Source organism: Melopsittacus undulatus, unplaced genomic scaffold (assembly GCF_012275295.1).
Source record: "Melopsittacus undulatus isolate bMelUnd1 unplaced genomic scaffold, bMelUnd1.mat.Z mat_scaffold_438_arrow_ctg1, whole genome shotgun sequence".
NCBI classification, from domain to species: domain Eukaryota; kingdom Metazoa; phylum Chordata; class Aves; order Psittaciformes; family Psittaculidae; genus Melopsittacus; species Melopsittacus undulatus.
The window spans coordinates 36,165-51,320 of NW_022994324.1; the positions used below are offsets into that span (position 1 = coordinate 36,165).

A 15,156-nucleotide genomic window follows, 5' to 3' on the forward strand; every position below is an offset into this window, starting at 1 on the left:
GTCTCACCTGAAACGCTTGACAACATCATTATTGCTTGCAGGTAAAAGCTAAGAGACACACCTTAATTCTTATTGCACTGAAACCCTTTGTTGGATACAAAAGGGTACGTTTTAAAAACAGAAGGCAAGCTTCGCTGAGAAGATACTGAGTGATTTATAAATTACTCACAACATAAGGAATCATTAAAATGGTAACTTATCATTTCTTTCAATTCAATTATCGGTTTTCTCCTTACACCAAGTATAATAAAAAAGCTTAATGAAAATTACCATAAAGAATATGGACTTCAAGAAATGATTAGTTTTAATTAAAATATGCCGATTTGTTTACTTCCAGGTGTGAAGAAGTGAGTTCCATGCACATTGTTCACAGAAGGGCAGCACTCAGAGCAGAATGGGGTTCTCATTAAAGAGGTAACACATTAACTTGGGGAAAAATATGGTGGTTTATTTATTAAGGCCACAGGAATATCTGGAGCAGAGGAAGGAGATTTTCTGCTTTCACCAACTGCAAGGTTTCCTCATGCCGTACCTTTCCCTTCCTATGGGTTGTGCTCTCGCTGACATGGTGAAGGGAGAGATGTACACATGTCCTGTGCCAGAAAAACTGGAGAGCTGCTCAAAACAACATGTAGTGGAGGAAAAGGAGGATGTGCCGCACAGCTCACTTCTGGCCTCATTTTGGATGGCACAAGCACAGACATGTGAGAGATAGAGAAATCAAAGAGGATTCCTCACTTTGCTCAGCAGTAGGTCCCTTCATCCTGCAGCTGAGGCTTTGTAAGCCCCTCCTTGTGTTCTTGGGACAACTGAACCACCCTTAATGTGCAAGAAAAAGTTAGAGTGAGCTTTTGCTCTGCCACGGAACTCGGGAGAAGGGTGTATGCTTCATCCCTGAAAGTGCAAAATGGCTGGTATGCTTCTGAGCCTGCCAAGCCCACCATGGTGCTGGGTGTCTGCCAGGATGGAACTTGAGCTGGGAAAAGAGGGCTCAGCACCTCTAGGGTAACTCAGCACCTCCTGGGATGAGGCCACATGCTCCTGCTACATAAGCAGTTTTGCAGCATGCCACACACCTCATAGCAAGGGTGATGTGCTGCCTTGCCGCTGGCTAGGGTTGCCAAAGCCAGCTGTGCATGTCCCTGCTGTCACTCAGCTTTTGGTACTGAGCTCAATGTGCCCATCAGTGAGTCAGTGAGGCAAACTGGGACAGGAAATATTAAATGGATCACATCTAGATTTTCCCTTTTCTGGGAAATTGTCAACAATCTGAAATTTGCTTTTGGATTAAGGAAAAATAAAGTTGTGCATATAAAGTCTCCATGTTCTTTTATGAACCAAAGGACCTTATTTCAGAACTTTTGCTTAATCAAATTTTCCAGAAGATGCCAGTAGTAATTTTTGTATGCTTTTTAATGTTTCATACCATACTGTTACCATTATTGCACTATGTAAAATATCTATATTACTAATGCAATAGTCAGTGGTTGAAGTGGGGCATTACTCTGGCATTTCAGAATTAGTACTATACTTTCTATGCAGTGGAAATACATAGGATAGGGGAAAACATGGCTTCAGAGTGAGTTTTTAAACATCTCTATGGAACTTCAAAGAGTTGTGTCAGTAAATTATTTTTGTAGTACCCTTGAATGAAGTTTGATAAAACTTATTTAGATTATTGAGAAATCACTGCATGTGAATCCTATATAGGAGCCTTGATAAGAAACCAATAAAGGATGAAAATGTGTATCACTCAAAACTGATTCCAGTTTTGAATTTCCATTTTGATCACTGGATGGAAGTTATTTCTTGCAAATATAAAATATGCATGTTCTTTAACAGACCAAAAGATCTCAGTTTTGTTCTTATTTTTTTTATAACAGAAGATAGTTACAAAAGATTATAAAATGCCATAAACAGCAATAATAGTCCCAGCAAAAAGCGAAACCAAAAGCTATAGCTGTTACAATATATATCCCTCTGTGCCATACCTCATTAGGAAGAAGAGTGCACGTGGACTCTTCAGAAAAGATAAATAAGAACAATTTCAAATGGGATTTCAAAACAAATATTCAAACTTTGAAAAGTATTATTTTCATATTAATAATTAAAAAATAGTTCAGTCTAAACAAAAATGACTGGTAAAGATCAGTAGTTTGATCTAGCTCGAAGAGGAAATCCTAAACCACTGGCTATAACCCTTTGGGATTACTGCAGTAGACAGAATTAGTGGCATCTACTTAATAGTAATTCTGTGCTCTTGGAGCTTTTTTCTCCATTACATTTTTTTATTAAGATTTTTGTGGTTTTTAGTTTTACTCCTGTTAGCACCTTACAGGGCAGCAGAGGAAAGCATCATTGAAAAAAGAGCTGTACAATTCAAAATATGATTGCATATAAGGTAGTTCATAAAAATTTCACTTTTCATGGAAAGGCTAAAACGGTCAGCTACTGATATTGCAAAGTCAGCTGAGTCCAGTTCCTAGTGACTTCTGTTTGCGTGAGGTAACCAGCAGGAGAAGAGGAGCTTGAACTTGGTCACAGTATGCTGAGCAACCTTAATTCTTTGGGGAATTAACTTTGGACCAGACTCTCTAATTTCAGCTCTGTGGGGAACTAACCTCAAGCAAGAAAAGTGGAGCAAAAGAAACAGAAAAAATGGGGATGAAAATGAGAAGTAGAAGAAGGAACTGAGACGTGAGGAGAATGTCAAAAGATGGTGTTGAAAAAGCAGACTAATCAATTGTAATTTTAGATTATGCGTGCGGACAGCAGCAACTAACCAATTGTATTGTAGCTTTAAGTGCATGGGTATGATCAAACCTATATATAAATCATGTAACCTAATGTAAAAAGGTCTTTGACCAGCAATCGGAGTCCGTGCCTTAAATCCCCTAAATGGTGACCCTGATGTGATCGCGGAATGAAAGGGCTGTGTACTCTGGAGGGGACTGTCTCAGCTGAAGGATCATCTTGCCAGCTGGACCGAGCAGACCAGAAATCCCGTGTAGCTTCACACACCTCAGAGAAAAATTCAGGTGACCAGCTGAGAGACAGGAGGGAAAGAGAGGATGAGTTTGAATATCTCGAGCAAGGAAAGGATGATAGTTAGGATGATGCAACAAATGTTAAAGAGACGAGGAGTAAAATATGAAAGAAACAATATGGAACTATTGCTAGCATGGTTCAAAAGTAAAGCCTTACCCGCAGAAACACTGCGTGTATTTGACTATGAAATTTGGAAAAAAGCTGGTAATCTGATCTTTGACCATGCTACAAGGGGTGACCCAAATGCTGTATGTATACTATCGACGTGACCTTTGGTATATAAGACACTAAAACAAATGTGTCGTGAAAAAATTGTGACAGAGGAAATCAGTAGAGTGTTAGTGACTGGAAACCCAAATGAGGAATCCGCTCACAGTGGAGAGTCAGCAAAACAGGAAAAAGCAGTTCAGATGGACGAGAGTGAAGCAGAACAGGAGGAAAGTGAGTCAAAAAGCTCAGATAAGAAGGGGACTGTGGTCTCATGACCGATAACATTGCTGCCACATATGTGACCTGTGGTTTCACATAAAAAAGGGTTCAGGCAGGATGAGGCTCCCTTCAAGCTGTAGGGAGCAAAAAGAGGAAGATGAAGGAAGTAAAATAAGAGAAGGGTGGAGAAAAGTGCATTTAGATGGAACCAAGGAAGGGGAAAAGTTGCAATTAACCCCTCACTTGACATTTCCAGTGGTGGTCCAGCCCAATAAGCCTGGGACCCATCATTCTTTCAATTGGGAACTGGTAAAGGAGGTTTGCAAAGCTGTGATGCAAAATGGGCTACAATTACCATTTACCCAAACATTATTGGAAAATGTTTTGGGTGGGCAGCTGGTGACCCCATTTGATTGTCATCAATTAACCACATTGATTTTAACACCAACCCAAAAGTTGTTGTGGAAGGACAGATGTGCTAGGGAAGCCCTTCTATTGAGTGGCCAGGTCTTACAGACACAAAGGTTGCTTTTTTTTCTCAGTACCTGTAAGATATCCAGTGATAGGGAGACATGCAGGAAAGTTAGTGGTGTAAGATACATATAGAAGCAGTAATAATAATAATACAATTCTGCTCAGTGTAATTAGTTTCAACAGAAATTATCTTAATGTTTAGAAGTTTACGTACAACTTTTCTGTTTCATCTAGATGGCAAAATATGATAAAATTTTTCACTTGACAAAATTTCTGGCAATATTCTGTCATTGTTAATCACACCTCTAAATTAGTGTTTTTCAGTAAACAAAACTGACCAGCACATCATCTGTCATTTACAAAATGCATGAAAATAAAATCAATACCATCTGAAGTTACCCATAAGCTTGTTCTTGCTACAAGCTGAAGAATCAGTATCATCCTATAGTGTGATATGACTACAAAAAGAAAGGCTATGTGGTTTCTTTGGCTTGTTTGTGCCACAGGTGAGAGAGAAGGTTGTTAGTGATGATGAAGAGATAACTGAGTTGTGGGTAAGAAATTCCTTCTTGCATAAATCCATCTCCAGTACTTGCTTCATTATGGAGGCTGTTGAAAAGCCTTGCTCAAAGAGAGCTAATCTTTGAGAGTAAAATAAACTGCCAAGGCACCTTCCCTTCAGAATGAGTGATGAGGTTACCAAGTGGGAATGCTAAAGGACTCATGGAAATGAGGTATCAGACCACGTATCTCAATCAGATGTATGTTGCATGTATATTCATACATGGTTAACATTAACATTCTTGTAGGTTGAAGCTCACAACCTTAGCTCGAGAGTTTTACTGTAAGGGGAAAACACATGAAATAAAATACGTGTTCCTTTAAAAGTAAGCATGGTGCAGTCTGGGATGATAAACCCAGAACTGACTTATTCTTAAAGGTATCACAATTGTATTACACTGTTATGGAGCAGGCTAATGTGGATGTCTTAATTGATTTTTTAAGTTTAAAGATCTATAACTTCTAAGGTATTCCCTTTAGTTCTTAACTTTCATATTATCAGTCACATCTTATAAAGCTTTTTTTTTAGTAATATTAATTTTTCGGTTTAACTTTTTTCTTCTTTGTTTTGCTTCAGTTTGTTTTCTTTGGTAGGGGGAGTTTTCATTCTGATTTTTTTTTTCTAGAATTTCATGTTAAATATTTTCACAGTTTTTCTTTCTTAACTAAGCACACATTTTTATACAATTTTATATTACCCACAGCTGTAAAGAACATGCATATACTTGATTGCTAAGGCACATGTAAAACAACAAGGTGCTTGGTGACAGCCAGCATTGGTTCACTAAGGGGAAGTCCTGCCTGACCAATTTGGTGGCCTTCTATGATGGGGCTATGGAACTGATGGATGGGGTGGAGCAGCTGATGTCATCTACCTGGACTTGTGCAAAGCATTCGACACTGTCCCACACAATATCCTTGTCTTTAAATAGGAGAGACATCAGTTTGATAGATGGACCACTCAGTGGATAAAGAACTGGCTGGATGGCCACATACAAAGAGTTGTGGTCAATGGCTCAATGTCCAGCTGGAGACCAGTAATGAGTGGTGTCCCTCAGGGACTGGTGTCGGGAACAGTCTTGTTCAACATCTTTGTCGTGGACAGTAGGATTGAGTGCGCCCTCAGCAAGTTTGCCGATGACACCAAGCTGTGTGGTTCAGTTGATATGCTGGAGAGAAGGAATGCCATCCAGAGGGACCTTGACACGCTTGTGAGGTGGGCTGATGCCAACCTCATGAAGTTTAACCATGACAAGTGCAAGGTCCTACACCTGGATTGGAGCAATCCCAGGCACAGCTACAGGTTGGGCAGAGAAGAGATTCAGAGCAGCCCTGTGGAGAAGGACTTGGGGGTGTTGGTCGATGAGAAAATGAACATGAGCCAGCAGTGTGCGCTTGCAGCCCAGAAAGCCAACCGTATCCTGGGCTGCATCAAAAGGAGCATGACCAGCAGGTCGAAGGAGGTGATCTTGCCCCTCTACTCTGCTCTCGTAAAACCTCACCTGGAGTATTGTGTGCAGTTCTGGTGTCCTCAACATAAAAAGGACATGGAACTGTTGGAACAAATCCAGAGGAGGGCCACGAGGATGATCAGGGGACTGGAGCACCTCCTGTATGAAGAGAGGCTGAGAAAGTTTGGGCTGTTCAACCTGGAGAAGAGAAAGCTGCATTGAGACCTACTGGGATGCTGGTGAGGGATTCTTCATTAGGGACTGTAGTGACAGTACAAGGGGTAACGGTTAAAACTTAAACAAGGGAGGTTTAGACTGGATATAAGGAAGAAATTCTTTACTGTCAGGGTGGTGAGGTACTGGAATGGGCTGCCCAGGGAGGTTGTGAATTCTCCATCCCTGGCAGTGTTGAAGGCCAGGTTGGATGAAGCCTTGGGTGAGATGGTTTAGTGTGAGGTGTCCCTGCCCATGGCAGGGGGGTTGGACCTAGATGGTCTTAAGGTCCTTTCCAATCCTAACTATTCTATGATTGTGTGAGAGGCTGCATATAATTTTCAGATTTCCCTGCATTTTTTAAAGATGCTAAACGTCCAGAGCAGCTGATAGCAGGGAGGCAGAGCTCAGGGTGCCAAGCCAGGGGCAGAGGATGATTAGGACAGCCCCTCTGGGGGGGTAGCAAGGGTTTGGATCTACATGAGATAATCACAAACACACCCCCTAATACTGCAGTCTCCCCTAATACTGCAGTCTCAGACTTAGCCTTGAGTGAAAGTCTCCTGTGTGGGAAATGAAAAAGCCCAACAACTCCAGTAATTAAAATTTTCTGCTCTAGCTTTATCTTTTTGATTAAAGGAAGCATGTTCCCCAGCAGTTACCTGGAGGATCTGTCATTCCTAAGTTAATACACACCTCCATTCTGAACAGGAAGCCAGTCTAAGACTTTCCTAAACAATCTGCTTTCTGGCAAGCACCCAGGAACCTAGATTTAAATTATTTTACCAATGCTATATTCAGACCTACATGGAAAGGCTAAAAAAGATTTTCTGTACTAACAAGAAAAGGTAAATGGTAAATACCATTAGGTCTATCAATACTGTGTATGATGAAGTCGGCACCATTCATTCTATTTGAATTTGAGAAACCTAAGGCTCAGCAAGATGAAATGACTTGTCAGAAATAACTCACCAAAGCAGGGACATGACTGTTTCACCTGCTGTACTTTAAGATATCTTACAAGTGGCATATGGCAATGCACTCATCCCTGATGTATCTTACAGCCCAGAAAACCAGCTGTATCCCAGGCTACATCAAAAGGAGCATGACCAGGAGGTCAAGGAAGGTGATTCTCTCTCTCTGCTTCAGGGCTGGAGTACCTCTCCTATGAAGACAGGCTGAGAAAGTTTTGCTTTTTCAGATTGGAGAAGATAAGGCTCAAGGGAGACCTTATAGCTGTTTTCCAATAGCTAAAGAGGGCCTACAAGAAACCTGGAGAGGTACTTTTTATGAATGGTAGGACAAGAGGCTTTAAACTGGAAGAGGGTAGATTTAGATATTACTTATTATTTAGATATACTAATTATTTAGATTCTTTATTATGATGGTGGTGAGACACTGGCACAGGTTTCCCAGAGAAGTTATGGCTGCTCCATCTCTGGCAGTGTTCAAGGCCAGGTTGGATGAGGCTTTGAGCTACTTGGTCTAGTGGAAGGTGTCCCTGCCTATGCCAGGGGATTGAAACTAGATGGTTTTTAAGGTCCATTCCAACCCAAACCATTCTATGATTCCATGATATTATCATACCATCTGTTTGATTATGAAATTGAATGTTAAAATATGATATAGGCAAGATCATGTTAAAGGCAATTTTTTCAGTTTCCTCAGAATAGATGATTTTTGCAGATTAGTTTTTTCAACTTGCTGCTATTGCAAGTAACTGTCAACAATAATAATGATAATAATATCATCATTTTTGAGTTGCTGATGATGTGTAGGACAAACCTAGGAACATAATAAGAAAGACTTGCAACAAAAGCAGAAAAATTAAACATGATGTAAGGAATAGAAGGTAAATAAGAAAAAATAAAGTATGTAGTAATAAGAATGATTAAAGAAATGCAGTCATGAAATTGCTCACTCTGAGATGATACATGCCTTCTCTGTCCATCCTCTGGAGCCAACAGCAATAGAAAAATGTTAAGATTCGTAAATGCCCTTGGTAACAGTCATCCGCTACTTTTTCAAGCAGTTAGCATCTCCTGGCTGCCTTCTTATTCTCCCAATATGGGGTACAATTTTTCTTTTATTTATAATGAACAACTAGTGAGTCTAATCTGGTGAAGCCAAATTCATGAACTGTAGGGTCTGCAGTAGGGTTTAAGCTGCTGAACAGTTTGATATTGCCTTCATGAGTTACTGCCATGACTCCCTCTGAATTATGAGTCCTATCATTGAAAGTCAGTATTAATGTTTTTGTTGTCTCTCTATTAGGATAATCATATGAATACTTCCCAGCTCCTGGGCCTGGCTGCATGGCACAGGAACTCTCCAAGACCCATGAGCAAGCCATGACACTTTCTTGCCTTTTCTGTCTAAGGCAGGTCTGCAGCCACAAAGCACACACTTCTGGTATAAAATAAAAGATTCACTGGCATGTCCCCATTCTGGCAGCAGCTGGGAGGTGATATCATAGAACATATCAGGTGGCGACCAATGTTGTTCTTCACAGGTCTTTAAGTATCATGGTGGAAAGTCAAGAAAGTCTTAGAGGTACATAGCCTTCCCCATGTCTCTCAAACCCCAATGTTATCCTCTCTTATCCATTATTATCTCCTGAGGAAGAGTTAATTCAGGAGTCAGAATTAATCTTGCCCTCAGAACTTCAAGAGAAAATGGTTGGTTCATTATGGGCAAGGGTGGAAGACCTGTAAGGAGCTAACATGCCTGTATGTATGTGTTTGGATGCACTTACTACTGAACAATCCCAAGCTTCCTCCATATCTGCCACTGTACCTCTTAGAGAAAATAAGATAAGCAGATTTTTTTTCTCTCATTGAGTTTACTTAGACTGTCTTTAGTGTCTAGAGAGAAAGAATTGTAGGTGTCATAACAGAAATCAAGCAGGCTCAAGAAAGCAGCAGCAAGTCAGGAGCAGTTAAGATCAAAGGGTGGCAAGTTTCATATGCATTGCCAGCTCCCCAAGTTATTCCTTTAAAGATAGGAAGATGACCACCTTGATTTCCTTTTCTGGGTTTTACTGCTGATCGATGCCTTCCCTGTTTGGTTTTCAGAAACACCCCAGTGTTGTGGTTTAAAACCAGCTGGTAGCTGTCCTGCTTACAGATAAAGAAGAGAATCTCTGTGCTGGGAAAAAGAACAATTATAATCCTAAACTTCAGGGAGAAAAAAACAAAGAAGCAAGAAAATAAAGATGTCAGAGCCAATGGTGTAATCTGGAGCTACCCAGGACCAATTCTGTGACAGATGGAGGCTCAAATTCAAGCAGCATTTCTAAAAGCTCTTACCAAGTAACAGACTTGTAAAGTCATATCCAAGCATCTAAGTGGCATGACTTTCAAACATGTCAAGCATCACCAGATTAGTGCTACTAAAATAAGGCCTGCTAATTAGAAAACTGAGCTGGGTAACAGCATCACAGCATCACTTCAAAAGAAGATGATTTTAAGACTCTACCTTCAACAGCCACTAAAAAACCCCAAACCACCAGAAAATCTTAGCTTGACAATCTAAACCATGAACCCCTATGATTACATGATTTAAAGGTGAATTTGCTTTAGATGGTGTAAAGCTAGGTGTCACTTTCAACAGGTTTGACTTCAGATAAGCAAGTAGAAGACCAGAAATATGCCTAGGCATAAAGAACAAAGTTATGAAACTATGTCTGAGTCCTTCTTCACTGTTCTGATGTGTCTCCCTCAGCTGTCTTGCTAACCCTTTGCACATGATTTTTTCCTGAGTTTGGGAATAATTTCATTTACTTTCAGTGTTGCTAAATTATGGGGTACTTGGTTCAATTTTACTGTTTGTTCTCTCTTCTAAAAATAAAAATCTATACTGCTATTTCATATGGGGTTTTAGTAAGACCCAAAGGTATGTGTGTTTGTTTTTTGATATCAGTTGCAGCTAAAAATGACAATCTTAAGCCATTTTCTGAATAGCAGTGCTACCTCAACATGCTGCAGGAGTTCTGCCCTCACAGGTCGAAAGCGTGTAGGAACACATACCACTTAAGAACTGGAGAAGTAAACAGCAAGGATAAGGTCATTGTATAAGATTGAAAAGCTCAACATTCATGACAAGATAATTCGATAAATATCAATATATATAATTATATATTTATATTTCAAGTCCATGATCAACCCCAAATGAGCCAGGAATGTATGTCAAAACTCACACAAGCAACCTCACCATCTCTATTTAAATATGTTGCACTAAAACGTCCATGGAGTCAAAACCCTGTGCAATGTTATAATATTATCCAGTCTTACCTCTTTCAGTACCCAAAGGCAAGTAAGCCCCTGAAGCATTGTGCTGCCATCCCATTTCTGCTTTCAATTTTTTTCCACTTCTGCTAAGAGTATGTGATTGAAAGTCACATTCCCATCTTGGCTCAAGCAAAGTCCTGGTTATCTGGATAACTGTGTTACCTCAGACACTCTGCTCAAGTTCTGCACCTGGGTCCTTCCCCCAAAAGCTGTTGAGCAGGGTGGGTAGACAAGAGGGTGCTGAAGGCAAGAACTGGTGAAGACAGTGAGTCTGAGGAGAGCTGTGTGCTAGGAGTAGCACAGAAGCCAGGCACCTGCAGTTGTCCTGTCATGCTTGGCCTAACTCTGAGTAGCAGCTTAGAGGAGACATCTTAGAGTTTTTTGACTATGGTTTTTAAAAGGCAGGACAATTTAATGAGCTTTTCCTGTCTTAATCTCCATCAGCTAGCATCAGATATATCTCAGAACAGCCTGCACTTCATATGTACACACTCACTTGTTTCTGGTTTTAATTAGCAATGAAATACCTGATTAGGCTATCTGGTATGGTGCCCTGTCCCACCTCTATTTCTAGCATATTTGAGAGTATCTCTTCCTCCCAGCCTCCCAGGGAGATCCACGAGATGTACAACTCTGGCCATGTGTTTCTACTTTCAAGTCAGGTGAGAGACAGATAGACAGGCCTGCAGTGGAGCTAGAGGAGACGTAGCAGGAGCTCTGCTGTGCAGATCCTCCTGACAATGCCTTCACACATGGTAGGAGGAGAACTAATCCCTTAACTACCTCATCTTCCTTTGAAGAAAGGAAAGATAGATGAGAGAAAGGAAAACAGTGCCTTTTCTTCTAGCTCTTAGAATCTGTACTCAATTAATAGAGTATGTTTGAAAATATTACAGAAATCTCAACACAGATTTTAGATAGCAATAACCAGGTTTTTGTATATGCTGCTGCAGGGCATGGTCAGCAGTCTTCATCTGCTGCCTTTGCTGGAGCTCAGGGAGCATTTACCATCCATAACACTAACAAACCAGCTGTCAAGACACTACAGGGAGTGTGATCGCTTCTCTTCAGCTGACTGTATAGGACAGGTATGTGAGCTACAAGCAGGGCATGCAGTTTCTTGTCTATTCTGCCTGCTCAGGCATTGATTGATGTGTGAATTGTATGACTAATAGTACAAAGACATTCTGAATTCAGTCTTATTCAAGTATGAACTGAGTCCCTGAAGAAGTAGCCATTTTCTTGGATGTTTTTTCTGTCTTAGTCATCACTATATTGATAATGACTTCAAATTAAGCCCCTCAAAATTATTTTGGTGCATGGATACCCATGTCTTTTTCTTTTTTCAGAGTAAGTCTTTGTGGTGTAGCCTGCATCTGAGTGCAGAGAATGAGAAAGTGGGATTCATCTAGTTCAGCAATCATAATGAAAATATCACCACTGGTAACGCTAACTAGTAAAGTAAAAAAAAAATAAGAAAAATCTCTCTAATACAATGCTTTATTAAAAATTAGTAATTAAACATAGAAAACACTGAGTAAAATTAAGTTGTTTTTTTTTTTTTCTGTTGAAAAGGGAGAACAATGGTATTTCAATACCCTGTTCTAACAGAAAATACTGAATTCCTAAGTAGTGACCCCTGTTCTTTCAATTTCAGCAACTAACTTTTGTGAAATGATCACAAATTTCCAAGTTACAAAAAAAAAATTATTTTCAAGATGTCATATTTTTATTTATTTGGGAAAAGCCAATGCCCAAGCTTGAACCTGAAGTATATATTTTAGTGTTTTCATAATACGACACTTGTGTTTTGCATTTTACATACATAGCTTATATATCATCTTCTTTAATGAAATGGCATTACTATTTTCTCGTTTTATATATGAGCACTAGTAAGGTACGCATCTGAACTGGTTTTATGTTTCAGAAAAAGCCTATAAAACATTATATCTGGCTGAGGATCTTTGCATATTCTATGCTTGTATGCTGAATCTATGAGGACTCAGGTTTTCATAAAAACATTAAGTGGAGATAATGACAGAAGAATGTATAACATCACTAGCCATATAGACATCAGACCAAAATTCCCTCTACACTGACAGCCTGTGTTTGAGCAGCCAACAGCAGCTGCTTAGTGTAATAGCCAAGTTCAGAAAGGAATTCACACAAAATGGTTATTGGTGGTTAGGAATTTCATGAACTGGAAATTGCATCCATATGGCTATGCCTAACAGTATTTGACTCACCTTTCTTCCATTAATTTGTTTTAACACTTTTACACCACCAAAACATCCTCTGGCAATGAGTTCCCCAGATTTAGTTACGTGCGATGTGAAAAAATTCTTCCTTCAGTTCTTCAGTTGTTTTAAACATGAGGGTTAATTATTTTACTGAACGTACTCTGTTATGAGAAGCAGCAAGTAGCTGTTCATTAATCACCTTCTCTAGGTCATTCACTGGCATCTACTAAACAACAGGGACTTACACAACAAAATAAAGTGCATACCTTCTAAGAATGACTACTGAACTTCTCTTTTAATCAGGAGTCGGCCTTCCCTGTAAATAACAGTCATTATGCACCATTAAGAATGAACATGGAGCATTGCTGGAAATAAAGATCAGCTTTTTTATCTCTCCAGTTGTTCTGGATTTTCTTTCATCTCTGGGAAGTGACTGACCCAGAGATTATTGAATTAACAGGAGAGGATGTTTTTGAGTTTGCTGAACTTTGGAAGAGGTCCCATGAGGGGATATTTGCTTCTGTAGGTGAAATGGGTTTCCCTAATTTGTGTAATCAAAGAGAGCAAGAACTACCTCTATAGGAGGCTTGAATACAGAAGTCAGTCCTTAATTATGTGAATCATGCTTTTAACTTATTCTCCTGACACAGGTGCATTTGAATACTGTACCAGCAGATGTGAAACTGACACCCTTTCTAGGCCCTGCAAACACTCTGCTGAAGAACAGATGATGGAGATTTCTCATACCCCTAAATCCAACAAAAAATCCTTACAGAGCCTAAATTGGATCACCAGAGACTGAGCAGCATTTAGCAAGCTGCATATCTGCTATTGGTATGATGCAGCTTCTTCCCAATACCCTATCAGCCCTGCTCTGCGGACCAACTTTCTTTTATATCCGTCCAAAGCCTAGATTCATATCACCTTCCTAAGCTGCGCATCACAAATACATATATAGTAAATAGAGTGTCACCTGCTTAGCACAACTCAAAGATGAGCCTCCAGAAATGGTTCTTTCTGACCATTTAGAAAGTTAAAGTGGCTGTGCTTCTAACATTACACTTCTTACTCTGGTGCCTTTTTTTGGGTGGGCACTTAGTCAGACAGGTGGGATTTCCTTGTGCCTGAATTCCAAATTGTGTGTGAACTGAACAGGAGGCAGACCCTTACACTGGTCACTTAGTGACAGACAGCGTCACTGTGCATTGCTCCATCAGTCCTGTGTCAGCTTCTGTTGCAATCTGGCTCATGGACATCTCAGACAAGTTGCTGAAGAACATCTAGACTGGGTTGGGTACCTATTACAAGTCTAATTAGAAGGAAGCAATTACTGGCATTACATGTACAACTGAGATTCTGTGCAAGCAAATGCCTACTTTGGCATTTATTGAAGCTTCTTTTTAAAAATACTTCTTATAAAAACATTGTTCTATTAATTTCCATTAATTGTATATGCAGTGTAGAGATTTAGGTTTGTCATAAAGTTCTGCATTTTTTCCAGGTCTTTCTCACAAAATCAGCATGCTTTTGCATATTCTTGAATCTCAAGAGGCTAACTTTCTAGTTTGGTCACCATAACACAAAAGAAAGGCATTGCCCCTCTGCAAAATTTCAGTTCCTATCGCTCTCCAGTTTAATTCATGTATCTTTTACTATACCTCTTAAAACTCCTTGCCCTCTGTTGTCTACTCTCAGTTTTCCTAGGTCCTGCCCACCAGAGCAGTTGCATCTCCCAACACAGTGATGACAAGACTGCCAGGCTACCTCTCAGCACAAGGGAGGCACATGGGACTGCAAAAACTGATGCCAGGTGCTCATTTGCCCTGCTATGTTGCTATGTTAGCTGAAGGACATGTTACATTTTTAAAGTTGTGCTTCCTTTACATCACTTGAGCAATCATTCCAGGTATACTAGAAAATTTAGAGAAATATGTATACTCCATGTTGACTGTTTTCTTGTTTTTGTTGTTATTTCTCCCCTTCTGCTGGTTTATGCAGGGAAAAATGCCTCTTGGAAACTCTTCTAAACCAGAATACATATGTTTTTCTAATTTTGTTTGCATGATGTTTTGCTAAAATGGCTCAGACCTGAGCCATACAAATCTAAAAATGACCATTTTTATTAGTGACTGCTCCATACCCCCAGTGGTAGCATGTACTAGCAGGGGATGGTGCTGAGCTCTGTGGCATCTTGGGGGATGTCTCAGGGGTCTCCGTCAAGGCAGACCCTGTCATCAAGGTAGTGCCTTCCCTGACACATGCAGTAGGGGATCTTCATCCTCTAGAACTCTTCAGCCCTCATCCAGCCTCCTCTTCTGGTGTCCTCCCTGAGGACAGCTCTCTTGCTGCTATGGAAGATTCATAAGTTATTCCAGGTGCTATTTCTGATTCTTTCGTATATCTAATATAAGCAATGAAATATGAAAATGTGCTTGACCACACATTCACTAA

The 15,156-nt window shown here is 40.0% G+C and overlaps 1 long non-coding RNA gene across 1 annotated transcript; it reads left to right on the forward strand.

Annotated features, from left to right (window-relative positions):
- Positions 1-47: 47 nt before the first annotated feature.
- On the forward strand, positions 48-10,352 carry LOC117438527 (uncharacterized). Its single transcript, XR_004550839.1, has 3 exons — positions 48-191; positions 338-414; positions 9,251-10,352. It is a non-coding gene; the product is annotated as an uncharacterized lncRNA (long non-coding RNA).
- The last annotated feature ends 4,804 nt before the right edge of the window (positions 10,353-15,156 follow it).